Below are 23,613 nucleotides of genomic sequence, written 5' to 3'. Positions count from 1 at the left end.
CCATTCCTAGGAACAGGTCCCCGGCTCCCTGCCAGACTCTTCTTTAAAGCAGATCTGCAAGATAAGGACAGCAGCTACCAATCTTTTCCAATGGATTTAATTCAATTCACTGTTATTAAAACCAGCTGGCTTTAGGTATAGTCATGTGCAGTCACTTTATTCCAGCAACTGGCCCACTGCAGTATTTCCCTAACTGCCTGGGTAAGAGACATAGCAAAGGCCCTAACAACCTGGCTTGCAACCTTTCCTGTCCAGGACAACCAACGGTCAAGTAATGTTTTCTCTCTAGACAAGGCCTATATCCCCACACTTAAGACACTTGTAACAATCCTGCCACTGAACAGAGAGAACACAATGTAACCAATGAGGAAGAGAGGAAAGCAATAAAATACATCTCTCTGGTTGAAAGACTGAATCTACAGTAACATCACTATGGTTCCAGTGGCAGAAATGCTGTTTCATCAATTCCAAGACACACTTTTCACCTTTTAATGTGTCTGAGGTTGGGATGTTTTTTACAATTGTGTGACACAGTTTAATTGGCAGGAAATTTTTTTTTTTTTTTTTTTTTTTGAGAGACAGAGTCTGGCTATGTTGCCCAGGCTGGTCTCAAACTCCTAGCCTCAAGTGAATCTTCCTGCCTCAGCCTCCCAGAGTCCTGAGATTACAGCCATAAGTAACTGTGCCTGTCCACTGGCAGGATTTTTTTTTCATGATTTCATAGGAACACAAAATAATGGCATGTTTTAAGTCTTTGAAATACAGAATGTGTGGGATAGGTAGGGGTAGTGAGAGATACATAGTCTGGAGAAAAATGAAAAGCAAAATTTTGAGAAGAGTATTCAGGTCATGTATGCCATCTTATATAGTACTTATTTATCATTAACAAACCAGTTCTTCAGGAACCGGGTGTGAGTTGAAGAATGGAAGCAAAGTCTGGGAGCAGCTGACTATCATAGAATACCTAAGAAGCTTGTTCCACCCTTAAAGTGCTCTGGAGTTAGTCCTGAATGTCACCGAGTCCTTTCGTGTTATCCTCCAAGTGGTCGTACAGTAAGCTGAGGCCCTTTGGCAACCAGCATCTTCCATAGTGATGAAAATACACTCTTCTTGGCTGGGCGCGGTGGCTCATACCTGTAATCCCAGCACTTTGGGAGGCCAGATGGGTGAACTGCCTGAGCTCAAGAGTTCAAGACCAGCCTGGGCAACATGATGAGACTCCATCTCTACTAAAATACAAAAAATTAGCCAGGCATGGTCGTGCGTGCCTGTAATCCCAGCTACTTGGGAGGCTGAGGCACGAGAATCGCATGAACCTGGGAGGCAGAGGTTGCAGTGAGCTGAGATTGCACCACTGCACTCCAGCCTGGGCAATAGAGTGAGACTCCATCTCAAAACAAACAAACAAAAATATATCCTTCTTAAGTACTTCTGCCTGGAAACTGATTACGGTAACAAAGGCAAATATTACCCCCACTCTGCTAAAGCAATGACAGTACTGAGTGAGATGAGATGATTTATTAGGAATGCTGTAAAGGAGATTCCTGATCTGAAGGGTTTGCATTAGATAACTTCAGTTTTAGTGACTCCATTTTTATTTTTTATTTTTTGAGACGGGGTCTCACTCTGTCACCCAGGTTGGAGTGCAGTGGTGCAATCTTGGCTCACTGCAATCTCAGCCTCCCAGGTTCAAGTGATTATCCTGCCTCAGTTTCTTGAGTAGCTGGGATTACAACAGGCATGTGCCACCACACCCGGCTAATTTTTGTATTTTTAGTAGAGATGGGGTTTCACCATGTTGGTCAGGCTGGTCTCGAACTCCTGACTTTGTGATCCGCCTGTCTTGGCCTCCCAAAATGCTGGGATTACAGGTGTGAGCTAGCGTGCCGGCCTCAATGACTCCATTTTACAATCCCAAAAGTCTATTACCCACCTTAATTTCCTACCTTAATTAGGAAGACTTCTTTAAGTTGGAATAGAACCAAAATGCGAAGCTTTGTCTCTGGAGAGTCTCTGATGAGGTTCTTTTGGAACATGCATCCCCTGTGCCTACTTACTACAGAATGTGTTGGCAACATTTGCTGCCCAGACAATACAGTGGAACTGGCAAGCCACATATATATGTCACTTTACTGCTAATACACAAAAGCAGGAAAGCCAATCACCATGAATACACACATACATTGATGAAACATAAGTTCTTCATAGTTACCATACAAGTACTATCTAGAGTAAAAACAGGCTTCTCCAATTGGTGTGGAATAAAGAACTAGAGTTACTAGATGAGTAAACATCCTAGGAATGTTTACCACCATTCCTAGGAACCTCAAAGAAAGATCTTTCTTTCCAGTGTTAGCCTGTTATCGAGAGCCGTCAACAGTAAATGGTAGGAGAAAACTGAGTGCGATGGTAGTTCTGCACATTCTGCTGTGACCACCACAAATTTGACTTGACTTAGTCTATCACAAGAAATCAGGGAGGGCCTAGGAAGGGCTCAGCCAAGCTTGTTCAGGATTGAAGTTGCTATCACTGAAGCTGAAGAACAAAAAAATATAAAACCGCCCCCCACCCCCAAACGAATACTTCCTTGTTTTCTCTACTTGCCTGGTTCATTTTGTACATCACTGATGTCCAAGTGAGGTATACCAGGGGTTGTGCTATTTGATCCATTGGACAACAAGGGGGAAATACTACAACTTCTGCTATATAATATATAATTGTAACACACATGGATTACTCAAAAGCTTTTTTTTTTTTTTTTTGGACAGAGTTTCCCTCTTTTACCCAGGCTGGAGTGCAATGGCGCGATTTCGGTTCACTGCAAACTCTGCCTCCTGGGTTGAAGCGATCCTCTTGCCTCAGCCTCCCGAGTAGCTAGGATTACAGGGGTCCACCACCACGCCCAGCTGATTTTTGTACTTTTAGTAAAGACAGGGTTTCACCATGTTGGCCAGGGCTGGTCTCAATCTCCTGACCTCAGGTGATCCGCCTGCCTCAGCCTCCCTAAGTGCTAGGATTACAGGCATGAGCCACCATGCCCAGCCAGAAAGCATTTTATTAATAAGGTGTTTTTTGTTTTTTTTTTAAATCTGAAGGCCACTGCTCTATCAAACTATATATGACTTTAACAATACTAAATACTTAAAGAATAGGATAAGCTTAAATATAAAAAAAAAACTATAAGCATAGAAAAGTATACTCATTTATATGTGTATATATATACGTACATACACATACAGAGAGAACAAAAGAGGATAATAAAGCAAATGTGGCAAAATGTTAACATTTAGGGAATGTGGGTGAAGGGTATATGGGAATCCTCTGTACTATTTTTGCAACTTTTCTGCAAGTTTGGAATTATTTCAAAATGAGAAAACAAAAACATACAACATACAAAAATGTTAAAGTAAAATACTGGAGAGAAAGAGATAGCCATTTGTTTTCAAAAGAATTACGGCCGGGCGCAAGTAATGGATGGAAAAAGCCATCAAAAATGCATATTAAGCCCTGCTAAAATCATAACAGGCACATAATTCAAGCTGTGAAATCCCTCACATTTTAAAAAGAATGCAACTATTTTTTCTTTCCCTAATTAATATTCTGAATTATTTGCAAAGAGGTTCCCTGTATCAGCTGTATTCTTGATCACTAGGAATACAATTTTTAAAATAGTCAAAGAAAGCTCTGGAAAAGAAAAAAAGTGGTCGGAGCAGATCAACTGAAAGAAAAGAACCTTCACTTCATTATTTTATTTTATTTCAGTTTTTGAGACAGAGTCTCTGTCACCCAGGCTGGAGTGCGGTGGCGCGATCTTGGCTAACTGCAACTTCTGCTTCCCATGCTTAAGCAATTCTCTTGCCTCAGCCGCCCAAGTAGCTGGGACTACAGGCGTGAGCCACCACGCCTGGCTAATTTTTGTATTTTTAGTAGAGACAGGATTTTACTATGTTGGCCAGGCTGGTCTTGAACTCCTGGCCTCAAGTGATCCACCCATGTCGGCCTCCCAATGTGCTGGGATTACAGGCATGCGCCACTGAGCCTGGCCCCTTCACTTCAAATTCAATGGATATCAGGGTTGAGGTGCAGAAAGTCTGGGTACTAGTCCATATGGAATAAACAGGCTGTGGACAACTCCTCCTTACTAAAAAATTATACCCTGAAGATACTCTTTTAACTGGTTGTCAGATCACAGAGAAAAATCAATATCCTAAAGCAAACAAACATGTCCGGACTTTCTCCAACCACTGGAAACAATCAATTGCTAGAACTCTCTGGCCTCTACTGTTAGGGAATGCTGGCTCCCAGAAGGTAAGACGCCAGTGGTGCCCCATGCCTAATGAGTAACTTTACAGCCTGGCTTTAATGTCTGGATGGCAACTGTTATTTCCATCTAGGAGAGCCAAATCCAAATTAACAGCTTCCTTCTGCCTAGGAAATAAAATCCAGATTCCTCAGCAGGGCATTCGGTATTCAAGCTTTGCAGCCAAATGTCTCATTCCTTTTGGATATACTATATGCTCTAGTCCAGTGGTTTACAAACTTTTTGGTCCCAGGACTCCTTTAACACTCTTAAAAATTATGAGGATCCCGGTGGCTCACGCCTGTAATCCCAGCACTTCGGGAGGCCAAGATGGGCGGATCACCTGAGGTTGGGAGTTCAAGACCAGCCTGACCAACATGGAGAAACCTCGTCTCCACTAAAAAATACAAAATTAGCCAGGCATGGTGGCACATGCCTGTAATCCCAGCTACTCAGGTGGCTGAGGCAGGAGAATCGCTTGAACCCAGTAAGCAGAGGTTGCAGTGACCCAAGATGGCGCCATTGCACTCCAGCCTGGGCAACAAGAGCGAAACTCTGTCTCAAAAAAAAAAAAAAAAAAAAAAAAAAAATTATGAGGCTCCTAAAGAGATTTCATTTGTATGGTTTCCACTATCAATATTTAATTTCAATTTTGAAATTAAAACTGAAAAAATTTTAATACACAAGCACACATTCAATTAGCCATCAGGATGATAGCCTCATTACATGTCACGAAGCCTCTAGAAAACACTATACTTGTGAAAGAATGAGAGTGAAAAACACAAAGAATGTCTCAGCATTATTATAAAAATAGTTTTGACTTTGGGGATCCATTGTTCTAGCTAAACTAAACACACCCTCACTATCCCACCTACGTTATTTATCTTGGCAATTTCTTCTTTCTGGAAAGTTCCTCTTCCTTATTACTGTCTGTAAAAAGCCTTCAAAGCTCAAATACTTGACTCCTCCAGGCAGAAGTTCACCCTCTCTTCCCCAGTGCCTCATAGCATTTTGTACCTCTCTTAAGAGGCCTTCTCAAGTCACCCAGTAACTTATGTCTTGTCTTAGCTTCTGGACTAGAAGCTACATGAAAACAGGTACTGGATCCAAGTCATCCCCATCAAAACTCACATCCTAATTAACACGTAATAGGAAACCAACAAATATCTAAGTGATGAATCAGCAGGCCTGACCAGACTTGGAAGAACAAGCAAGAAGACATATCTGATTGCCCCTCACTGGCCACAAGACTCTCAGACAAGGTTGCTAGATGCCCAAAAACTCACACTAAAACTCCTGAAGGAACAAGGTTTTCAGAAACTGCTTACATCACCTTCATCCCCTCTGGTCACTTATGCTGCTCAGGTTAAAGTGCTGACATAGTTGTCCTGATAAATGCAGTGCAGTCTGGTCCCTGGGAGGCTTACTAAATCAAAAAGCCAGAGGCTGGATACTTGCCTGGGAAACTACCACTGATGTTCCTGGACTGTAAATTGCCAAAAGAGACCCCCACAAGGGAAAGAGGGCAATGTTTGCCAGGGGATGAAGGGGCAGGAGGCCAAATAAACTTGAATGCACTGTGGCTTTCTTCATTTCTGAATCTTGCTCTGCAACTCCCCGATCTCTGCCTTGGCGCATGCCTGGGTTGGGAGATGACAAGCCCTTATTCTTTGTAAAAAATAATTGTGTGTTCTGAAACGACACCTCTATTATGATTTCCAAATTGACATCTCTGCTCTAATGCAGAGGCATCCAAGCCTCCCCATTTCACACACTAGTAATTATCGTTTAAGTTATCCAACGATAGGCATTCATCTGATCGCTGCAGGGCCCCCTAGTTTGAGGGGTGCACTTAAAGCATGTGATGCAGTTGCCAGCAGAGACTGGCAGGCAATTCCTGCCCCTAATGTGGGGTGGGTCAAGGCAAGGTGGCACTGCTAAAATGCTAGTAACCTCAGGAAAAAAATAGACATACTACAGAAACACACCACAGTGCCTATAGTGTAGATCAGTCTTATTTTAGCATTATCAAATATAAACAATTCACAGAGTGCAAAACAATGCTTTTCACCAGAAATGTTTAAAAACATCTTTATAAAACATTAATGTACTCCCCAGTGCCTCTGGGCAGTGAGCAATAGATGGCAAAACATGAGAGCACAACATAGTCACAGATAGCAAAAGGGAAGAGGCTGGAAACAGAATGTATACATAATGTGCAATCATGTATCTAGCATTACAAAAGTCTTGTCTAAAAAGTCAGCCAGTTCCCCCTGGGAACATATGACCTCTGCTAACTGTCTGGTGGGTATTTTTAATACATTTGTAAGATGACTGGTTGGCACTATGCTTAGCTCGTATATACCCTCAACACATTACACTATAGTTATAAGACTTGAATGTATAATAAAAACTCACTTTTGTTAGCGAGTAAACTCAAAGGCTCAAGTCAATCTACATGGACATCTTTATTTAGTATCCAAATCCATTTCTCTGGGAGATTTGGGAGGTCTGCTCACAGACCACAGACTTTTTTTTTAACCCGGAATTTAGCATCAGAGGCTTTTCACCAGAGGATAAGACCAAATCTGTTAAAAAAAAAAAAAAGGTCCACAGCTAGTTTTGATGCCACATGCACACATGCCCCCCACATGCAACAGGTGGGATATATAGGTTTAGACTTTAAGAGGCAGTGCATCCTAATTCACTGATTTCCCCCTGGAATTTATAGAATTCCATAATGTTGAATTCTTAGCTAATTTTATTCAGAAGCAAGACAAATCCTTAAACACCAACCTCCAGGCCAACTAAGTCTACAAAGAATATACTGGTAGAATCATTTATTGCTGTGATACTAGCAAGCCTGTGAAGGTCTTAAAAAACATTTTTTCACATCCACATTTCTGATCTGAAACTTTAAAAACCCTTGACCAAGGCCATTCATTAAGAAGTGACAGGCCCTTGACCCTGGTATACTGCAAACACTATATAATAGGAAGTAAAATCTTAGGACCAATATCAGAAAGGCAAAGCGAGTTAGTACGTGAAGCCTCAAGAGAACGAGGGAAAAGCAAAGCACAGTGTGCTGGGCTATTTATTAACCAGAGGCAAAGAGGCCAATTTCCCAGCTCATATCTGTCCATGGAATGAGGTTTCTAAAATTTGCAGAAATATGAGGGCAGAGACTACAACTGGGACTCCAAACAATCCACTGTTAGCCCTTGAGCTAACATGAAGCTCAGAGTACAATCACTTTTCTTATATCCAAGGTTCATTCTGAACTGCTTCTCTTAGTGACATCTGATTTCACTGATTTGTCTGTGGGGATGTACTACTTGCCCTTCCACCCTGATCTTGATTTCAGCAACCACCCTGATTCCTTTTGGACTCAGCATTTGACTCTACTGAAATAATTTCTCCACCATTTCCTCTGTCTAGACAACATGAAATTGTCATAAATGACACCTAAAGTACAATTAGTAGAGAAACTGCAATTTCCACTCTCCTCCCCCGTTCCCAAAAAGATTGGCACATTAACGTCCTCCAGCATGTCAATCAATACTACCCTGAGGAGGATTAACTCTGTACAGTCTGGAAGCCATTCAATTCCCAGCTTGCTAAAAATTATGCATTCCCCCCGCCCCGTACTATAATCAGAACATGTAAATTGCCTTCTTTTTACTAGCACTAATGGCTATAATCTCAGAGTTCTGAATGCCTGCTAAATCGATACCTGTGTAAAAAGTCCTTACAAACACCACTTTAACCAGCTGCGCTTTATTTAGAAAAATCAGAGACAAAAGACAAAAGGTAAGGCAGAAGAGGAGAGAAGCAATGAGAGAAAGGAATGACGCAAGACCACCAGAACCAGGCAGTACTATTAACTATCGTAAGAAGATGGTTTGAACCCACTGACAATTCCTTATGAGATGTCATATTTTTATTTATATATTTATGTTTGAGACAGAGTTTCGCTCTTGTTGCCCAGGCTGGAGTGCAATGGCACGATCTAGGCTCACTGCAACCTACGCCTCCTGATTTCAAGCAATTATCCTGCCTCAGCCTCCCAAGTAGCTGGGATTACAGAGATGTGCCACCATGCCCTGCTAATTTTGTATTTTTAGTAGAGACAGGGTTTCACCATGCTGGCCAGGCTGGTCTCAAACTCCTGACCTCGGGTGATCCGCTCATCTTGGCCTCCCAAAGTGCTGGGATTACAGGCGTGAGCCACCGCACCCGGCCTAATGTCATATTTTTAAAACCCAGCAAGATCAAAGGACAACAAATCATGAAATAATTTACCAGTGCTTTTCAAGGGGAGTGGGATGCCCCCCGGAAATGTGGCAATATCTGCTGACATTTTTGGTTGTTGCTTCTGGGTGCTAGAGCACGACTGGCATGTGATAGGTGAAGACCAGGAATGGTGCTAAACATTCTGCCATGCACAGGACAGCCTCCCATGGTGAGGAATTATCCAGCCCCAAATGTCAATAGTGCTGCTGTTATAAAACCTTCTGATATATCTTAGTGGTCTGAGACTAACCAAGAAAACTCTGAGTAACTAAAATATGAGGCAATTTAGTGTTTGAGCCTTAGAATCAGACAGATTGCAGTTTAAATTCCATCTTGTGTCACCTACTAGCTGTGAGACCGTGGGCAAGTTCATTATCCTCTGCTTCCACATTTGAGGGGAAATCCCTTTTAAGTAAGAACCTGTGTCAAGTACAGTAGCCAGTACACAGTCTAATAAACAACCATTATTTTTTTCTTCCTTAGATTACAGCTCCCAAAATATCTGTAGGGAGTATGATGCCCTCTGTCCACTCAAGTCACTATGCCTAAAAAGGTACTTTGTCAGAAAGAAAGACATGTTGAAGAAGGGTGAATACTATAAAGGTATAAACAGGGGCACCTGAGCCCTGAGAATCACATGCACCCCATCCACATAAACCAACAAGAACAGTCAGGTATCCATCTACCAACCTATGTGCTGGTCCATCCAATCAGTGATTCAAACAGAAATACTGAATGCCTTCTGTTGCTTATATATGTTAGTACTATGTAAAATATAGATGTGGGCTGGGCATGATGTCTCACGCCTGTAACCCAGCACTTTGGGAGGCTGAGGGAATAGGATACCTTGAGCCCAGGAGTTCGAGACCAGCTCGGTCAACATAGGGAGACCTCATCTCTACAAGAAATTTAAAAATTGGTTGGGCATGATGGCACATGCCTACAGTCTCAGCTACTTGGGAGGCTGAGGCAGGAGGATTGCTTGGGCCATGGAGGTTGAGGCTGCAGTGAGCTGAGATCATATCACTGCATTCCAGCCTGGGTGACCAACTGAAACCCTGTTTCAAAAATAAAAAAAAAAATAGGCCAGGCACAGTGGCTCACACCACACTTTGGGAGGTCAAGGTTGGTAGATCACCTGAGGTCAGGAGTTCAAGACCAGCTGAGCCACGTTCCAAAGGGCAAAACCTTGTCTCTACTAAAAATACAAAAACTTAGCTGGGTCGAGGCTGGGCACAGTGGCTCATGCCTGTAATCCCAGCACTTTGGAAGGCCAAAGTGGGTGGATCACTTGAGGTCAGGAGTTCAAGACCAGCTGAGCCACGGTCCAAAGGGCAAAACCTTGTCTCTACTAAAAATACAAAAACTTAGCTGGGTCAAGGCTGGGCACAGTGGCTCATGCCTGTAATCCCAGCACTTTGGAAGGCTGAAGTGGGTGGATCACTTGAGGTCAGGAGTTTGAGACCAGCCTGACCAACACAGTGAAACCCTGTCTCTATTAAAAATACAAAAATTAGCCGGGAGTGGTGGCACATGCCTGTAGTCCCAGCTACTCTGGTGGCTGAGGCAGAAGAATCATTTGAATCCGGGAGGCGGAGGTTGCAGTGACCTGAGATGGTGCCATTGCACTCCAACCTGGGCAACAGAGCAAGACTCCGTCTCAAAAAAAAAAAAAAAAAAAATTAGCCGGCATGGTGGCAGGTGCCTATAATTCCAGCTACTTGTGAGGCTGAGGCAGGAGAACTGCTTGAAACCAGGGTGCAGAGGTTGCAGTAAGCAGAAATCATTCCATTGCACTCCAGCCTGGGTGACAGCGCAAGACGCTGTCTCAAAAAATAAATAAATAGGCCAGGTGCGGTAGCTCACACCTGCAATCTCAGTACTTTGGGAGGTCGAGGCGGGCAGATCACCTGAGGTCGGGAGTTCAAGACCAGCCTGACCAACATGGAGAAACCCCATCTCTACTAAAAATACAAAATTAACTGGGCATGGTGGAATATGCCTGTAATCCCAGCTACTCCAGAAGCTGAGGCAGGAGAATCACTTGAACCTGGGAGGCAGAGGTTGCAGTGACCTGAGATCTGTTTGCACTCCAGTCTGGGCAACAAGAGTGAAACACCGGCTCAAAAATAACTAAACTAAACTAAACTAAACTAAAATATGGCCCATCCAAAGATGGCTCCAAAGAAATATCCTCCTGGTATTCTCACCCTTGTGTGGTCCCCTCCCACACTGAATCTAGACTGCTCTATCAGTAGCTTTAATCAAGAGAATGCATCAAGCTGTGCCAATTCTGGGCCTACCGTTTTAAGAGAACTGGCAGCTTCCGTTTCCTTCCTTTTAGAACTGTCACTTTTGGAAACCTTAAGCTGCTATGTAAGAAGTCTGTCCCTGTCATCTATATAGCAAGAAATATAAAAAACAATTAAAATTAAAAAAAAAAAAAGAGAGAGAAGCCTGGCTACTCTCAAGAGGCCATGTGGAGAGAAGAGCCCCTGAGTCTACATGGCAAGGAAGAGAGACCCAGTTTATTCTAACTGGGCCTCCAGATGACTCTAGTGAAAACCCAAGGAAGACCAGCAGAAGAACTTTCCAACTGAGCCCAGTCTACCCCTTCCCCCAATTAAAAAAAAAATCATGAAAGCTAACTGAATCGGTTTTAAGTCACTAAGTTTTGGAGTGTGGTTTGTTATACACCAATATGTGAACAAAGTAATTCCTTATCTTTGTAAAACTTTCAAGCTAGGCACAACAGCAACATTAGAACTAACTCCATGAGGTTAGTTTACAGCCAAAATCACATCTCTCCTCGAAGGAACCTTGGCTACCAAGGCATTTGAAAACAGATCATAATAAAGCAAGTGTAAACTTGATCACTGTTTCTAAAGCATAAGGCCCCTGTATTAGTCAGAAGAGTCAATGTTCATTTAGAAAGACTTGCGCTCATTCCTATCTCAAGGCTCTCCATCTTTCTGAAACACACTTCTCCCCTGGGTGGCTCCCTTTCAAGGTAGAAAATGGTCCTAGAATTTGAGAAATTAAGGCTATTTGTGCTCCCTTCCTTATCAAAGAAGCAGGAGGCCAGGAGCAGTTGCTCACTCCTGTAATCCCCGCACTTTGGGAAGTCAAGGCGGGAGGATCACTGGAAGCCAGGAGTTCGAGACCAGCCTAGGTAACACAGCAAGACCCCATTTCTACTACAAATACAAAAATTAGCCAGGCATGGTGGCATGCACCTGTAATCCCAACTACTTGGGAAGCTGAAGCAGGAAAACTGCTTGAACCCAGGAGGTGGAGGTTACAGTGAGCCGAGATCACGCCACTGTACTCCAGCCTAGGTGACAGAGTGAGACTCTGTCTCCGGAAAAAAAAAAAAAAAAAAAAAAAGGTAACCTATGGAATAGGAGAAAATATTTGCTAACCATGTATCAGATAAATGTTTAATGTCCATGACATATGGGGAACTCCTACAACTCAATAACCAAAAAACCCCACAAATAACCATACTAAACAATGGACCAAAGACTTGCATGCACATTTCTCTAATAATGATATACAAATGGTCAACAAGCATATGAGAAGATGCTCAATATGACTAACCATTACGGAAATGCAAATCAAAACCACAATTATTTATCGCCTCACACCTGTTAGGATGACCACTATAAAAAGAAAAAGAAAAAACAGGAAATAACAAGTGCTGACAAGGATATGAAGAAGTTGGAACCCTCATGCACTGTTGGTAGGATTGTAAAATGGTTCAGCTGCTATGGAAAACAGTATGGAGGTTCCTCAAATAATTAAAAATAGAACTACCATATGTCCAGCAATTCCACTTCTGGTTATATATCTAAAAGAACTGAAAACAGGATCTTGAAGAGATATTTGCACACCCATGTTCACTGCAGCATTTTTCAAAATAGCCAAAATGTGGAAGCAGCCTAAATGTCCATCAGTAGATGAATGGATAAAGAAAATGTGGTATATACATAGAATGGAATATTATTCAGCCTTTGAAAAGAAGGAAATTATGATTATATACATACAACTTTTTCTTTTCTTTTCTTTTCTTTTTTTTGAGATAGAGTCTCACTTTGTCGGCTAGGTTGGAGTGCAGTGGTGCGGTCTCGGCTCGCTGCCACCTCCACCTCCAGGTTCAAGCGATTCTCCTGCCTCAGCCTCCTAAGTAGCTGGGATTGCAGGTGCCCACCACCGCACTCGGCTAAGTTTTGTATTTTTAGTACAGATGGAGTTTCACCATGTTGGCCAGCGTGGTCTCGAACCCCTGACCTCAAGTGATCCGCCTGCCTTGGGACTCCCAAAGTGCTGGGATTACAGGTGTGAGCCACTGCACCCAGCCACTATGACATATTAATAGATGATCCTTAAGGACATTATGCTAAGTGAAATAACCCAACCATAAAAAGACAAATACTGCAAGATTCCATTAATAAGAGGTATCTAAAGTGATCAAATTCACAGAAACAGAAAGTAGAGTGGTGGCTGCCAGGGGGTTGTGGGTGGGGGAAAAGGAGTCATTCAAAGGATACAGTTTCAGTCACACAAGACGAAGAGGTTCTAGAGATCTATTGAACAATAATATGTACTGTACACTTTTAAAATTGTTAAGAGGGTAAATCTATGTTGTTTTCTACCACAGACACACTTACACGAAGATAAAAAGGGTTACATTAGCCAACAGAACAAAGAAAGGATAAATGCCACCTGGATGATGTGAAATGACCCAAGGGGACAACAAGGAGACAGAGGCAGTAGAAGCTGGGTTACCTTTGTGTAGGGGAGGAAAAAAGCAGAAGAGGCAAAAAGATTCACACGTACCCTCTGATGCAGCAAAGGAAAAGGGCACAATGTTAACAAGCTGCAATTCTCTTTCTATGGCAAGGTCATACTTTCAGCCTCTGATTTCTTTATTATTACAATTTTCTACTCCTGCTCTAATTTGATTTTAATTTCCTGGCAAGTGACACCCAAGTCATGCAGCCTTTTCACTGGAACCCACCACTCTGTCCAAGGTACTCTGCAAAAGGTGCAGACATTCTTCTCCAAGATTTTACATAGTCCATTTACATAATCCAAAAGAAGGTTGCTCTCATACTGCATAATCTAGCATAACGGAGATCTGCTCACTAAAGTGAGCCTCATCCAGCAAATAAGCTTGGAACCTCCATTTTCCCCCTTTGGAAACAGAGGAGGAGTTTGTTAATTGTTGCTATTTAAAAATCAGGCAGCTTCTCAGGTGAGGGGGCTGTCAGCATGTCAGCCTACAGCAAGCAGGGGGAGCCCCTGTGGGTGAATTAGGATGGGTGGGGTGGTGGAGCGGGTACTGCAATGACCAGTGACTCCCCCTGGTGGAGCCAAGTGGTAGGGCACTTAGGAAATATTTACCCACACCTAACCATCAACACTTTTTGCTTGAGCTAATGCAAATGGCCAAGTACACAAAATTGGATTTAAGTAGGAAACATGACATCAGCCTAGCATAGACTAAGGCATCAAGAAAGTCCATGCCTTGATGAAAGGGGCTGCTGTCCTACTCAATTCCTGCTGAGTGTTATGTGGGAACGTGAGCCAGTTTTTTCAACAGAATCCAGATATCTGAATTGATGTGGAAAAAAAAAATCCAAATTTTTAGAAATACCGTGAGGCAAACAAACATACTTGAGGACTATTTTGCAATCTCTGGGTTAATGTAACAACAGGCCCACCCATGAAAGCAAAATTTGCTCACACAAACATGCTGTCGGGAATGCTTCCAAGAAAGAGCAGAAATAAGATGTACTGAATCCTGCTCCCACCCCCCAACCACTCAATAAATGTGTGAGAAATCCAGAAGGAGGAGAGGATGCTACCTGCACAGTTCTAATAGGCTGGGACCAATTACAATAAGCAAAATATGTTATGCAAACAGAACCCCATACACCTGGTGTCATTGTCTTGGAAAAACCTCCAATGCACCCTTTAGAGCACTACTCTGAATAGATACAGTAGAGAAGGAGATCTGAAGGGGGAAGAATGAGTACACGGGAAATTGCTCCCAGCGTATTTTCAGCACACATACAGACTTCACTGTAGTCCGCAAGTGCTCCAACACCCTGAGCTGACAGAAGCGATTACATCTTTTCATGTTTCAGGGTGTATACAAAGCACACAGCAGGCACTACACCATTCAGCCCCAGAGAGAGGAATGATGAGGGGTAATTTAGATCAGCCTAGCAGGTGCTTGCATGACCTGCACTGGGGGAAGGGCTGCCTGCCAAGCATACTGCCTGGAGGATCTGGAGGCTCATGCCCTCCCAACCAGGGCAAGCCTCCTCATTTGCACACGATTCCCAAGAAAGAGAGAAAGTGAGGCTGGAGAACCTTGCCTCAGGCCAGATAGCACAAGAAACAAATTCTTTATGCATTTATGCCTGCTCTTAACCATCAAAGAATCCCACAAGAGCCAATACTTGCAGTATCTAGTCCAAAGTAGAGAGAGAGAGCAAGTGCAGGAGTCCCCTAACAACCTCTTTGGGGCCCTCATTGTCATAACGCCTTCTATTACTCTAGCACCTGACTCTTCCAAATCACATTCCTAAAAAGCAGGAGTTGGCAAACTATAACCTGCAGGCCAAAACCAGCTATGAATGGTTTTCATATTTTTAAATGATTGAAAAACATCAAAATAATTTTTATGACTCGTGAAAATTATATGAAAATCAAATTTGTCTCCATAAATAAAGTTTTATTGGAACACACCCACACTCTCATTCATTGATTCATTCATTTATTTGAGACAGATTCTTGTTCTGTAGCCCAGGCTGGAGTGCAGTGCCATGATTTCGGCTCACTGCAACCTCTACCTCCCAGATTCAAGGAACTCTCCTGTCTCAGCCTCCCAAGTAGTTAGAAAAACAGGCACCTGCCACCATGACGGTTAATTTTTGTATTTTTAGTAGAGGTGGGGTTTTGCCATGTTGGCCAGGCTGGTCTCGAACTCCTGACCTCAAGTGATCCGCCTGCCTCAGCCTCCCAAAGTGCTAGGATTACAGGCGTGAGCCACCACACCAGGCCCACACTTACTCATTTAGATATTGTCTGGGACAACAGCAAAGTTGAGTAGTTCCAACAGAGACTGTATGGCCTCCAAATCCTAATATATTTACTATCTTGACCTTTACAAAAAGCCTGCCAATGCCTGACATAGAGGGTAGGGCAGAGAACACACACAGAATTCAGAGGCTCAAACAGAGTAACCTACTCAGGCAGGTGAGCAGCAAAGGTAAGAAAGATTAACAGAATGAGGCTGGGCGCAGTGGCCAGGTCATCTGAGGTCAGGAGTTCAAGACCAGCCCAGCCAATATGGCAAAACCCTGTCTCTACTAAAAATACAAAAATTAGCTGGGCGTGGTGGTGGGCACCTGTAATCCCAGCTACTCGGGAGGCTGAGGCAGAAGAATCACTTGAATTCGCAAGTTGGAGGTTAGAGTGAGCAGAGATCTGCCACTGCACTCCAGCCCGGGTGACAGAACGAAACTCCGTCTCAAAAAAAAAAAAAAAGAAAGAAAGATTAACAGAATGATACCCCTCCTTCACTCTGTCCTCATTCCCATATTGCCAAAGAGAAAATGGGTTGCCTAACCACCCCCAATGACAAATACATTCGATATCTAAATGTTACTGCCAGCTGGGAGAGGTGGCTCACACCTGTAATCCCAATACTTTGCGAGGCCAAGGGGAGCGGATCACTTGAGGTCAGGAGGTCGAGACCAGCCTGGCCAACATGGTGAAACCTATCTCTACTAAAAATATGAAAAATTAGCCGGGAGTGGTGGTGGGCACCTGTAATCCCAGCTACTCAGGAGGCTGAGGCAGGAGAATCACTTGAACCAAGGAGGCGGAGGTTGCAGTGAGCTGAGATCATGCCACTGTACTCTAGCCTGGGTGACAGAGCAAGACTATGCCTCAAAAATAAATAAATTAATTAATTAATATAAAATTACTGTCTTATAAAGAGGCAAGAGATGCCTGGATTTTTCCAGTCACTTAATAAGACACAGAAGACTAAGTGGACGAAGGCCAGTATGTATGTGATTGTCAGAGATAGAACAGGGCTATGTTTTTCTCATACAAGGGTGTCAGAGAACAAATGTACACTAACAACTTAAGGTGGCAATTATTAGAATAAAACAAAAGTCTTTCCTCAAAAACTTTAGGAGGAAGCTCCTGAAAACCCATGGTAGGAGAATTTACTACTGATAAGTTTAAGAGCTTATGGCGGGAGGAAAGGTTTAAGAGTTCTTTTGAGATGTTGTTTCCCTCTTTTGCCCAGGCTGGAGTGCAGTGGTGCGATCTCGGCTCACTGCAACCTCTGCCTTCCGACTTCATGCGATTCTCTTGCCTCAGCCTCCCGAGTAGCTGGGATTACAGGCACCCACCACCATGTCCAGTTAATTTTTGTATTTTTAGTAGAGATGGGGTTTCACCGTGTTGGCCAGGCTGGTCTCAAACTCCTGACCTCGTGATTCGCCCGCCTCAGCCTCCCAAACTGCTGGGATTACAGGCGTGAGCCACAGTGCCCGGCCTTAAGAGTTCTAATCTATGAAATCTATGAAATAATGTTCAGTTAAATAAAACAGGAAATAGGAAATACTTTATACATCTTACATTAGTAATAATGAGTACTATACAATTAATTTTCATTTACCACTAACAACGCTGATACTCGGGCACTAGCAATTCCACTTCTAGAACTTCATCTTCTAAAAACACTTAAGTACACAAAAATCCTGCAACACTGAAAAAGAAAACAAGACATGGCCAACATGATGAAACCCCATCTCTACTAAAAATACAAAAATTAGCCAGGCGTGGTGGCGCACACTTGTAATTCCAGCTACTCAGTAGGCTGAGGCACGAGAATCGCTTGAGTCCAAGAGGTAGAGGATGCAGTGAGCCAAGATCACACCACTGCACTCCGGCCTGGGCTACAAAGCGAGACTCTGTCTCAAAAGAAAAAAAAAAAAAAAGGAAAAGAATTAAAATAAATAAGTGGAAAAATGTGTTTTCATTAGCACAGAAAAAATTCTGGAGTTAACACATGCACAAATTGTTAATAGCAGATCTCTGAGCAGTGGCTTTGAGAGGATATTCACTTCCTACAATCATACATTTCTGTAATGTTTACTTTTTTACAAATGAATTGGCAATAGTTTTGTAAGCAGCAAAAAAACAGGCATTTCATTTCCATGTACGATCTCTTGTTTACGATAAATTTTTCAAGCTCTCCCTCACAGTTTCAATAACACACCTTCTTATTTGGAGTTTGGGGAAGAGTGGAGGGGCTTTCTTGCAGGTAATATGCCAGCTGAGAGGACTGATTCATTCATTTGTTCACCCATTCATCAGCTCTTCACCCAAACATTTAAGGCCTCTCTTACTCTGACAGAATCAGTCACTCCTCCTTCTCAGTTTTCAACACAGTCTCAAGACACAAATCAATCTAAAACTGCGCGGAGCTGGACTGGCTTTAATTTACGCTACTTAACTCCTAGGTCTATTCTCAACCAGCAGCCACAGTTATCTTTCTAAAATAAAAGATCATGCTACTCCACTTCTGATGGCTTCCCAAGTCACTCAAAGGAAGAGGAAAAAAATCTCTTAAATGGCTTAGAAGACCCTGCATAATCTCATCCTTGTCACCTCTCCAACTTCATCTTCTATCACTCCATCCCTTGCTGTGCTCCAGCTGCACTTGCTGACGGTGCCAAGCATCTCAGGGATTTTGCATTTGCCCTTTCCTCTGTATAAAATGTCCTTCCCCTAGTTTCGACGGGGTTTGCTTTCGCATTTCTTTAAGGTCTCCTCTGCTCCAGTGTAACCTTATCAACCCTTTTTTGATGATCCTATTTCAAATTGCAGCATCCCCTACATTTTCTACACATTTCTCTTTTTTGTCATAGAATTTGTCACTGTCTGGCATACCAGGTATCTTATTTTTTTATAAGAGAGAATTATTGCCGGCATTTAAATAGCATCTGGTGCCAGCCAGGCGCAGTGGCTCATGCTTGTAATCCCAGCACTTTGGGAGGCCGAGGCGGGCAGAGCACCAGAGGTCAGGAGTTCAAGACCAGACTGGCCAACATGGCGAAAACCCGTCTTTACTAAAAATACAAAAAAAATTAGCCAGGAGTGGTGGCAGGAGCCTGTAATCCCAGCTACTTGAGAGGCAGAGGCAAAAGAATCACTTGAACCCGGGAGGCGGAGGTTGCAGTGAGCCCAAGATCGCACCATTGCACTCCAGTCTGGGCAACAAGAGTGAAACTCCAGGCCGGGCGCGGTGGCTCAAGCCTGTAATCCCAGCACTTTGGGAGGCCGAGACGGGCGGATCACGAGGTCAGGAGATCGAGACCATCCTGGCTAGCACAGTGAAACCCCGTCTCTACTAAAAAATACAAAAAAATTAGCCGGGCGAGGTGGCGGGCGCCTGTAGTCCCAGCTACTCGGGAGGCTGAGGCAGGAGAATGGCGTGAACCCGGGAGGCGGAGCTTGCAATGAGCTGAGATCCGGCCACTGCACTCCAGCCTGGGTGGCAGAGCGAGACTCCGTCTCAAAAAAAAAAAAAAAAAAGAGTGAAACTCCATCTCAAAATAAAATAAAATAAATAGCACCTGGAATGCAGCAGGTGCTTAGTAAATATCTGTTAATGGAATGCGTGAATGGATGCATGCATGGATCAATCACATTTACAAGTCCAACTCTCAGGGTTACTAGGAAGAACCAAACTCATCTATGGAGCAGCCCTTGTGCATACTCCTCAGTTCTCTCTTCTTTTTTCTTACAGACAAGGTCTCCACTCTGTTGCCCAGGCTGTAGTACAGAGACACAATCATGGCTCACTGCAGCCTCAACCTCTGAGCTCAAGCGATCCTCCCACCTCAGTCCCCTGAATAGCTGGGACTACAGGCACATGCCATGACACCCAGCTAAATTTTGAGCTTTTTGTAGAGATGGGGTTTCACCATGTTGCCCAGGCTGGTCTCGAACTCCTGAGCTCAAACCATCTGCCCACCTTGGCTTCTCAAAGTGCTGGGATTACAGGCATGAGCCACCATGCCCAGCCCTCAGTACTTCTAAAGCCTGAGTTTACCTTCCCCAGCTTCCCTTCCCTTACCTCTCTTAAACTAAGTTTGTTAATTCCATCACAGGCTTTGTCTCCTTTTTATTTCCCAATACTTGCTCCTCTTTCTTCCCAGAAAGAACATGTCATAATTTGCCTGTATCACAAATGAAGATCTCCCGGTTGAGAATTCTTCCCTATTTGTCCTTAAATGCTGAACTTCTAACTAAGAAGAACTCAGAAGTTAGGAAGGGTTTATTGTATTGTATCTTGAATACCACAGACAACAATTCCACCAGTTTTTTCAGGGGGAACTATTCACACCCTGTATAATTAGAGGTAAAGCAAAACTTTCTGCTAACATAAGGATTCTGACCTCCACAAGAAAAAAAGGACCTACAAGTATCCCAAAACTTAAAAAGGTTCATTCTAATGATGCTCAGACTCCAAAACAAAAGATGAGAGCACACATTGTCTCAAACCCTAAAAATCCTACTTCTAAGCAAATTTAATGAAAGCCTTCCACAGAAACTTAAAGAAAAATAAAGCATCAGTGGGAAAGAACCTTCGCATTTAAATTGGATTACCCACATGTAATTTTTGAACTAAATCAAGACCAAGTATACCTTCATAAAGATTGCAGAAGAATCTTTAAGGACAAAAAAAATACCAACAGCACTGACTGGCAGAGATATTATTGAGATGCCAAGCCAAAGACCAACAAAATGGTCTCAAGAGCAAGCTGTATTCAATATGAATGGGGTACCAAAAAGATAAACAAAATGGAAGGCTGCATATGATGCCAGTGCTCTCAAGGAAGGTGCAGGCCCTCAGTCATCAGTGTAAAGCCAATATAAAGGACACATGTTGGCCAGGTGCAACAGACTTATTACAGGCTTCAGGACAGCCCATTCACAAGTTAGGAACATAGCGCACAGTGAAACATCAGAGGTTACCAGAGCTCAAGTTATGGAAGGTGTGACTTTCTTGTACAACTCTAGGTAATACCACTTCATTTATTTAACAAGTAATTATTGAGCCAACGACTCTGTAAGACCAAATGATGTGATATAGTAATAGGCTTTTTATCTTTTTTACTTAAAAGGCCAAACAGAACTTATATTGCATACAAAATCATAAGGAATATAACTTCAATTCTACTTATTCAATTCAACTAACATTTACTGAGCATCTACCGTGTGGCCAGGTAGTATTCTAGGTAGAGAAGGGATATATACAGACATGATCACTGCCTTCAGGGAGCTCACTGACAGGTAAACAAATAATTTTCTGTCATGGCTGCAATATCACAAAGAAGTATCTACTACACATGCAACAAAGAAAAGGAAGTGATTACTTGGGGCGATCAGGGAAGGTTTCCCAAAGGACACGGTGACAGCTGTGCTGGGTTTTGAATAATAAATTGTGTATATTCCCCATCCAAAGAAACTGGTAGAGATTAGATATCAAAACTCTTTAGACTCAGCTAGATCAACTGCATGGAAAACTACTAAATTTGGACCCCTTTCTATACCAGTCAGGCTAAGAAGACTGCTACTTTCCTCATTTTTAGGTTGCCAGCCCCCTTTTGTGGACCTACAATCAGCCCTGCAGACACACCCATTCATCTTCCTCCATCAGTGATGGTTGGGCTGAGGCCTCCCTGGAGAATTCCCAGGTGATGGGAGCTGAGGGATCAAATAAGTATGGTGGTCCATGAAGCCTCAAAGGGCTTCAGACTGTTCTAAGCTCCAAAGTAATTCCCCCAGAGAAGTCTAAGAAACTTAGCAACCCAGTGAGGGCTTCTAACTCTAACCTTTGATGTTCTGGCCACATTTCACACTAAGGCCGTCAATGTGCTTCCTCAGTCTTCATCTATCATGAGAGAAAAAGACCTAAATTCTCAGAACACAGTCTTACAAAATATTCCAGACCCAAGCCTTTCTTAACTACCTGGAGACAGAGTACAGAAACAATTAGTGCTTCTAGGAGGAGATTGAGACCAATTTTCATCTCTCTCAGTTGCTGGAATTTTAATAATGAACACCCCTAACAGGGATCACTTTATTAGAACTAATCAATGTAGTTCTATGGGCAAATAACTAAAACAGCATTTCTCCTAGAAGCATTGCGTTAGTTACCATTCTGCTCAACAATAATAATTACAAATTATCTAACAGACCTCCAATTTCTTACAATAAGAGCTGAATGAAGAACCCCCTCAGGCAATGACCTACTGAGCAACAGAGGTTTTGACAAAGAAAACTGCTGTTTGAAGGCACTAATTTCAAATGAAATGGAGGAAAGGGTGCCCTCTTCAGGGCCCAGGAGTTCGAATCCCACTTTTGCTTATAAACACTTCTTTAAGAAATAATTTACTCTCTGTTTTCTCATCAGAGAGGGAGACTGGACTACAGAAGTTCTAGGTTCCCTCCAGTTTTAACTTGCCATTGAAGCCATTTTCTTTTTCCTAATACCAGCCTTTAAAGGCCAAGGGCACCCTACTGCAAGGAGCCACAATACCCTGATCTTCTGCTGGATTCTGCACTCCCACAGAGAAATCGTTTCTTTGTAGTGAAGCAAGGGCCTGCCACTCAAGTTGCAATGTAGCATCAGACTATTATAAAAAGACAGCTCGTCTTCCACTGTCCACAGGCAAAAGGAGACAAACTGTGTACTGGTTATTACCACTTGGCAGCACACAGCTACACTGAAATACACACCATATGCTTATTAATACCATCACTATTTGCAAACACTATTAAATATTCCAGCAGCATCAAGGATCCAAACATCTCACCTTAGCCTATCTCCTACTACAAGGCCAATGAACAAAACTTTCTCCTTTCAAGTACAGTCGCCTTTTGTGAACTCCACTCACTCAAGAACAACTGTCATCTACAAAAACAGGCTTTGTTAAAAGATCCAACCTCGTGCACCAACAGTAGGGACACCTTTTCTTCCCAGCCATCCTAACCTAGCAGCAGCAGCCCAACAGTGACACCTGCTGGAGAACTAGAAGCAAGGGTTGGCTCATCACCTAGAGACTTTCAGTCCCTTTAGAAGGCAGAAGAGGCAGACTAGCACCTGTTTGTCTTAGTGATTTACACCAGAATGCAGCCATTCAAATGGTAGTCCTTCTTTAATGTGTACGTACTTAGAATATTTTACAACATATCTCATTTTTGAGACAGCTGTCAGCCTTCATGGTATACAACATCCTAGCTCATTTAAAAGTGATTCCATATAAATAATGTAACTACCGAGTTAATATACTATTTTAAAATGAGAATCCTGAGTTATTTGTATATTTTAAAAGAAAATGAGCATAAATATAAAATTGTTTACAGCGAGATGGTTGAACTTTAAACCACAATGCATACATTTTTTGGCACCAGAAAAGAAAAAAATATTTAAACAAAAAATTATGGTACATCCTCAATAGTTTCTGGGCTTTTTTTTTTTTTTTTTTTTTTTCAAACAGAGTCTCGCTCTGTTGCCCATGCTGGAGTGCAGTGGTGCGATCTCGGCTCTCTGCAACCTCTGCCTCCCCGGGTCCAAGTGATTCTCCTGCCTCAGCCTCCCAAGTAGCTAGGACTACAGGCATGCGCCACCATGCCTGGCTAATTTTTTTTTGTATTTTTAATAGAGACGGGGTTTTACCACATTAGCCAGGCTGGTCTCGAACTCCTGACCTCAGGCAATCTGCCTGCCTTGGTGTCTCAAAGTGTGGGATTACAGGCGTGAGCCACCGCACCTGCCCAGTAGTTTCTGGGTTTTAAATAACCTACTTTATTAAGTGATTAATAATATTTTAGATGTACAATATCATAGCCGTGAGTCACATGTGATTATTCACATTAATTAAAAATTTAAAGATTACATTTATTTTCTCAGATAA

At 42.7% G+C, this 23,613-nt stretch overlaps 1 protein-coding gene and 1 long non-coding RNA gene across 40 annotated transcripts in view; one reads left to right on the top strand and one right to left on the bottom strand.

The window, feature by feature from the left end:
• Positions 1-23,613, bottom strand: part of AMBRA1 (autophagy and beclin 1 regulator 1) — a 199,038-nt gene that overhangs the window by 122,564 nt on the left and 52,861 nt on the right. The window lies entirely within an intron of this gene.
• On the top strand, positions 2,746-7,720 carry LOC144334250 (uncharacterized). Its single transcript, XR_013403928.1, has 2 exons — positions 2,746-2,935; positions 5,610-7,720. It is a non-coding gene; the product is annotated as an uncharacterized LOC144334250 (long non-coding RNA).

Source organism: Macaca mulatta, chromosome 14 (genome assembly GCF_049350105.2).
Source record: "Macaca mulatta isolate MMU2019108-1 chromosome 14, T2T-MMU8v2.0, whole genome shotgun sequence".
NCBI classification, from domain to species: domain Eukaryota; kingdom Metazoa; phylum Chordata; class Mammalia; order Primates; family Cercopithecidae; genus Macaca; species Macaca mulatta.
Note: the sequence above shows the minus strand (reverse complement) of the source record. Positions and strands in the feature narration are given on the sequence as shown.